The following is a 7,068-nucleotide window of genomic DNA, read 5'->3' as shown; positions in this document are numbered from 1 at the left end:
ATTATTCACTAAAGAAAAAAAATAAGCCAAGATCAAAGTATTATATATTTCCATATGTATATAGTAAAGATGATGATAAGATTTTGTTGCTTAGGAAGTGGATGCCACTCCTGCTTCCAAACCTATCATAGTATGTTATTGTTGTTACGTGCCATTGAGTTGCCTGTGATATATAGGGACCCTATGTACAGCAGCTCTAAACCCTTCCTTTTCCTGAACCAGTCTCCCTAATTCTGACACACCAACCCCCATTGCCCCAGTTACTGTATCAATCCATTTCATCTGAGGTCTCCCTCTCCTGTGTTGTTCCTCCACCCTTCCAAGCATGATCTCCTTCTCCATGGACCAATCTCTCCTACTCATGTGACTAAAGTAAGTGAGACAGAGCTTCAAAATCCTAGCCTACAAAGAGAGACTTAGTTTCACCCTATCCAAGACAGATCTATTTGTTTTCTTGTCAGTCCATGGTATGTTCAATACACTTCTCCAGCACAACTTGAAGGCATCTATCCTTCTTCTTTCATCCTTAGTCATAGTCCAACTCTCTGAAGCATAGCAAGTAATTGAGAAAACCATGGCCTGGATTAGATACAGCTGTATCTAGACTGACATCAGTGCTCTTCAGCACTCTGGAGAAGTCCATGATAGCAGATTTTCCTAACACAATTAATCTTTTCCTGGTTGCTGGTACCAAGAGTGTTGACTGTAGAGCCAAGGAAACTGAAGCTGTCAACAATCTCAATCTCTAAATCATCTATCATGATGCTTGCAATTGCCCCAGTGGTAAGAATCTTTGTTTTCTTGATGTTGCGCTTCAATCCATATTGAAGGCTGCAGTCCTTGACCTTCTGCAGGAAGTGCTTCAGGTCCTCCTCAGTTTCAGCAAGCAAGGTTGTGTCATCTGCATAACACAGATTGTTAATGAGTCTTCCTCAAATTCTGATGCCACACTCCTCCTCATAAAGCCCTGCTTCCCAAATGTTCTGCATACAGATTGAAAAAGTATGGGGACAAGATGCATCCTTGATACACTCCTTTCCTGATTTTGAACCATGCTCTCCTCTGAAGACTGCTTCTTTGTCCAAATAAAGGTTTCATATAAGCACAATTAAGTATCCTGAGATCTCCATTTTCCATAAGGTTATTCACAATTTATTGTGATCCACACAGTCAAATGATAAGATAGATTAATTAATTGTATTAATATTATTTTCATTTTGTCTCCTATAATTCATTTTCTCAACGAGAAACTTGGGGAAGGATCAATCCTTGGAGAAGGACATCATGCTTTTGGAAGGGTGGACCGGCAACACAGAGGAGAGGAAGACCCTTGAGATGGCTTGACACAATGTCTGGGGTAATGGCAGTAGGTGTGTTTGAGTCAGTGAGATTGCCTCAGAGTTCAGTGCTATTGTGCATAGGGTCACTGTGAGTGGCACGCAACTAGATGACACATAACAACAACATAACTCATTTTAAGGCATAAAACGGATGTAAGATAATTGTATAAATTCATGGCCGACCTGGTGGGTTTTCAGATGCGGTTAATTGCAACGGAGGAGATTGTCCATCCTTCTCCCACAGAACACCAGGTGGATTTCCATTTGTATCTGTATACTAGTAAAGTTATCTTATCCTATCTTCTTTGCTTCTTGAGGAAAAATTATTATACTTGAGAAATCATACTAGATCGATTTTACCAACAAATTTTTATATAGGTAGTAAGAAAAATTTGGAATTATTTTTCCTCATAATCTTCTATTTCTTTCATCTAAGCTTATTAGCAGAGTGGGGATGGAAAGTGGATTACACATCCATTTAGCAATGAAAGGGCTTTGTAACACTGAGTCAGATCCATGAGGAAGTGTTCACAGCCATAAGACAAAAGGTCAGAGGAAGGCTTGCTTGGTAACATACTTGAGAAGAATTTGTCCTAACGAAACAATTGTATCTGAACTATTTCTGATCTGAATTGTAACCTGTTACTTTCCTAATAATCATTATGATCATGAGTATTGCCTTTACGTTCTGAGCAGCAAATCTAGCAGATGGAGCTTTGGATGCTTAGTCTGCTTAGAATTACACTGCTAACCTAAAGGTAGTTCAAATCTAAGAGAGAAAGATGAACAATTTTCTCCCAATCAATTCAAAGCCTTGGAAATCCAGTGGAAAGTCAGCTATAAGTCAGTTCTAACTCAAATAATGAATACAAACAGAACTAGAATAGTCAGTGATGTAAGGGGATGGTTAGTGATAGGATTGATAGAATATAGGAATTTGGGTCATGTTTGACCTCACAGGAATCAGTTTGGCATTCTTAATTGTGTTTAAGGAATAAGAAATCACACTGGGAAAGGTGGAGAGTCAGAGAAAGAAAGAGCCTCAACAAGATAGATTGACAGGCTGAGTGTCACAACAGGCTGGACATAACATAACATGAGGATATTACAGGATAGGGCACCATCTGTTCATAAGGCGGCTATGAATCCTCGTTGACTTGATGACACCTGACAACAACAACAAAACAGAGAAGTGGACGTCAGACACCATCACTCCCATGCTGGTGTACAGTCTTGACACTTATTAAAGCTATGTCATAAAAATAAAATAAGTTTAAAAAAATAAAAATAAAAAGTTTAAAAAGTGGAATCATGACTAACACAAACGTAAACTAAGTTGCTAAATTTTCTTTGTTTCATTAGGTCAGAGTTCATCCACAAAATGATGCGTCTTTATAACATAAATACTACACAGCTAAGAGACAGAAAAACTCATCAAAAATCTTGATAAGATCAAACACGAAATATCCAGATACATTGGCTCCTCTATATTTTATAGATTGTTGTTGTGTTTACCAGAGAGGTGGAACCAACCCATAGCTGACCCTCAAGTGGGTTTTCAAAGGCAGTTAATCACATGGGAGAAGATTGCTGGTGGCCTCAAACCACGTGCCTTTGGGATTGCAGTGTAGTTTCTTGACACCAGGCCACTAGAGCTCCCTTTTTTACAGATTGTTGTTGTTGTTGTTGTTAAGTGCCATCAAGTCGTAGGCGACTCATAGTGACCCGATGAACGAAAAACCTGAACACTTGTATAATTTTCATCCTTTCTCCAGGTTCACAGGGTTTCAGGAGGCAAGCTATGTCAGAATGGATGCCACTCCTGTTTCCAAACTTGTTTTAATTGGGGAGCTGTCCACTATGGGTAACCATTATCACATTTGACATATCAGTATCACAGTGTTCAGCTTCACAGCAGCTATATGACCTGGAAGAATGCTTCACCAAAAACAATTAAAAACAAGCCTGAGGGCCGTGTATTAAAGTCATCCACCTTTGGCTTGGTAGCATCACTTTCTGTCCACTAGGCCAACCTACCAAAAATTTTTTTAAAAATATGCTTTTCCTCTGTCATTTCTCTTAATTTCTTTTTATTGATTTATGCTTAATTTTATTACAAATTGCTAATGTTATCAGTGTAAGCTATTTCCACAGTTAATGTTTATGTAAGTGACTACAGTTAACCGTGGCTCACTGGTTTTACTTTGATTCAAATTTTTATTTCCGACAATGTGCTAACTATTTCCATTTTAGAAAGTCTGGGGTCTACTCATCTAGTAACAGACTACGTGGAGAACTCTGCTTAAGTCCTTTGAATTTCCTTGTCATGCTTTGAATGAAAATGGGGATGCTGTATTTAATTCACAATTATTTCTAGAATTTTTTTCTCTCATCATTTACTTCAAAAGAGGAAACTATGATTTGCCTGAATAAAAGAATTTTATTTAAGACAAAATTTGCCTGTCTTCCAGCTTTTGCTCATCTATAGTAATTAAGACAGCTGTTCTGTTCTCTATTTGTAGTGTATGTAACTGATGCTTTGCCTTAGGTACTATGCATGTCTGCACTATTTTCATCACCTTCTAAAGAAAGATTCCCTTAAAACAAAATATTTATAAGTGATTGAATGGAAAGTCAATTTGCTCTGTACATTTTCACTCAAATCTTGCGTCCTCGCACACATACATACAACTCTTGAAGCTACAACTTAGTGACATTCATGGTCTCCATGTTTATAGTTTTTTTTATTTGCTTTTAACATATGTCTCTTTTAGCTTTTTCTGTTCCCTGGTTGTGATCATTTCACCTCTCTCTTTTTCTCTTGCCTTTGAAAACATCGGTCAGAGGACGCCAGGTGGAGCCTCAGGAGTCCTAAAATATGTAGCTGCAGAGCCTTTAGTTTACAGCTGTGCCTTTCTGCAGCAATAAAAACACAGAGATCACAGATTATTGGGATTTTTTTTAAAATGTTGATGTTTCCTTTTTAATCATTCATGTGTAATTTTTTGATTGTGTGTGTTTATGTGTTATCTTGCTTGGAGTTTTTATTTCTATAAATATAACACAAAATGAATTGTGTCCCCTTAAAATGCTAAACCTTCATTTGGGTTTGAAATCCCATTTAGAAAGTTTTCTTTGTTAACAAGTTGTATTGATATAGGATATGCCATAAACACTTAAATACACTGATTTTAAAAAAAGAGCAGATTAAACACGGAAGGAAGAGGAAATAGAATTCAATGCATAGCAGGTTTCCTGACTGGGGGTAAAAATATTGACAATACCATATCAGACAAGGGTCTCATAACAAAAATTTACAGAATACTATAGGGATTCCAGAAGAAAAAGAATGCTATCATAGTTACCAAATGGGCAAAAGACACAGAAAGACTTTTCACAATGGAAGATATTTGGATGGCAAGCAGACACATGAAGAAATGCTTAAAATTACTGGCAATGAAATGCACAAGGGATACCATCTCACCCCAGCAGCAGTGGCAAAATTTAGCAAGCAGCAAGCAGTAAATGTTGGAGAGGATTTGGAGAGATTCCTCATACACTGTTGGTGGGATTGTAAAATGGTGCAACCCATCTGAAAGGCATTTTGGCATTTCCTTAAAAAACAAACAAACAAACAAAGACAAAAAAAAAAACCAAAAAACAACTAAACATAGAAACTCTCTATGATCCAGCTATTCCACTACTAGGAATATATCCCAAGAAAATTAGAACTGAGACACAAAAGAAGACTTGGACATCAATGTTCATAGCAGCATCTTTAACATTTCAAGAATATGGAAATAACCCAAATGTCCAACCACAACTGAATGGATTGAGAAATTGTGGTTCATTATGCTGAATGAACTGCCTCATAAGGACCAATAAATACTGCATAAGATCATAACTGTAAAACTAGAAGGATAACTGGTTAAATGTGTAAAGTAGTTCAAGGGGGGAAAGAGTAGATGCAGAGGGATAAAGGTGGGAAGGGGAGAAATCATGGGGTCACACAGTTTTGTGGATAAAGGAAGGGGATAAAAGAAATGGAAAAGATTCGTCAGGGACCTAAAAAGATGGGGTAATGGTGGGCATAGTACAATGGTGATTAATCTTATAAAACACAATGTATGGGAATGATTGTATGAAACATAATGTGAATGAAGGAACACGTGAAACACAATGTATACATATTTTGTATGCAAACCAATATAAAATACATTTTTTTTAAAAAAATCTATTTTGAACTGCCAAACACACTAACAACACACTAATATGATTCAAAAGGGAATTAGACTATTTCCTTAGAGATGAAGAATGTGAAATTCTTTTCTCACATTCTATGAAAGTATTATCAGGATGAATGAATCTCAGGAGAAAGATGCCACACTTTGTCAAGAGAAGATTAGTGAAAAAAAGAAAAAGAAAGACACTCAATGAAATGTATTGATACAGTGGCTACAACAATGGGAACAGCAACGACTGGGAAGATGGACACAAGGTTACTTGATGGTTTGTTGTATGTGGGTCACTCTAGTGGAGCTGACTTGACAGCACCTAACAATAAATGTTGAAAAAGAAATTTCTGCTCTTTAAAATTGTCTACTTCTGGTGTTTCTGTTATAACAACAACAGGAAACTAAGATACATACTTACAGAAGTATATTTGTTTTTAAGATTTCTACAACTAATAATATAAATGTTTCTTCCTATGTTATGTGTTTACCTTGTGATTTTGTTTATCTTCTATCTTGGTGGTGGTTGTTTTTTTCTTGGAGAATTCTGAAAGTTACAGCAACATTCCCTTAGTCTTTTCTAAAATTTTTCTTCCTCTACTGTTATTCTCTCAATTTATAAAAAAAGTTTTTTAATTTTCTATGTAATACTATTATTTTTCATTCTTACTTAATTTTAACTTACATAAAGACACAGGATACTTTGACAAGTAGTAGGACTAGATTCATCTCTAAATTTTCACATTTATTTGTTCTTTCAATGGGTTTTTCATTTTACTTTTAATAATCTCATATTTTGGAAAAGTTCAGATTCTAAGACCCTTGAATATCCTCCTCATAGATCCATTTTCTTTTTAATCTTGCATGAACTTATTCATATACACAAATTGGCCAATTTCAACTCTATGGCATAATGCTTCTTCTCTAGCATCATAGAATTATCAAAAAAATTCTTAAAATGTGCTTTATTTGCACATTATTTTAAAATTTTACTTATCTAATCTGGAGAACGACCCCTTGGCCAACTGACTGGAAAAGATCGATATTTGTTCCTATACCAAAGAAAGATGACCCAACAGAATGTGGAAACTACAGAACAATCTCACTGATTTCATATGCAAGCAAGATTTTACTGAAGATTATCCAAAAACAACTGGAACAGTACATCAACAGAGAACTACCAGAAGTCCAGGCTGGGTTTAGAAGGGGTCTTGGTACTAGAGATATTGTAGCTGATGTTAGATGAATCTTGGCTGAAAGCAGGGAATGCCAGAGGAATATCTATCTGTGTTTCATTGACTATGCAAAGGCATTTGAATGTGTAGATCATAACAAACTATGGCTGACTCTGAGAAGAATGGGAATCCCAGAACACTTGATCTTTCTAATGCGAAACTTATACTTGGACCAGGAGGCAGTCGTCAGAACAGAGCAAGGGAACACTGCAGGGTTCAAAACTGGGAAGGGCGTACCCCAGGGATGCATCCTATCTCCAT

Source organism: Elephantulus edwardii, unplaced genomic scaffold, assembly GCF_000299155.1.
Source record: "Elephantulus edwardii isolate Elephantulus edwardi_28Jun2011 unplaced genomic scaffold, EleEdw1.0 scaffold00108, whole genome shotgun sequence".
NCBI lineage: Eukaryota > Metazoa > Chordata > Mammalia > Macroscelidea > Macroscelididae > Elephantulus > Elephantulus edwardii.
The sequence above is the reverse complement of the archived record's forward strand: the minus strand, read 5'-3'. Positions refer to the sequence as shown.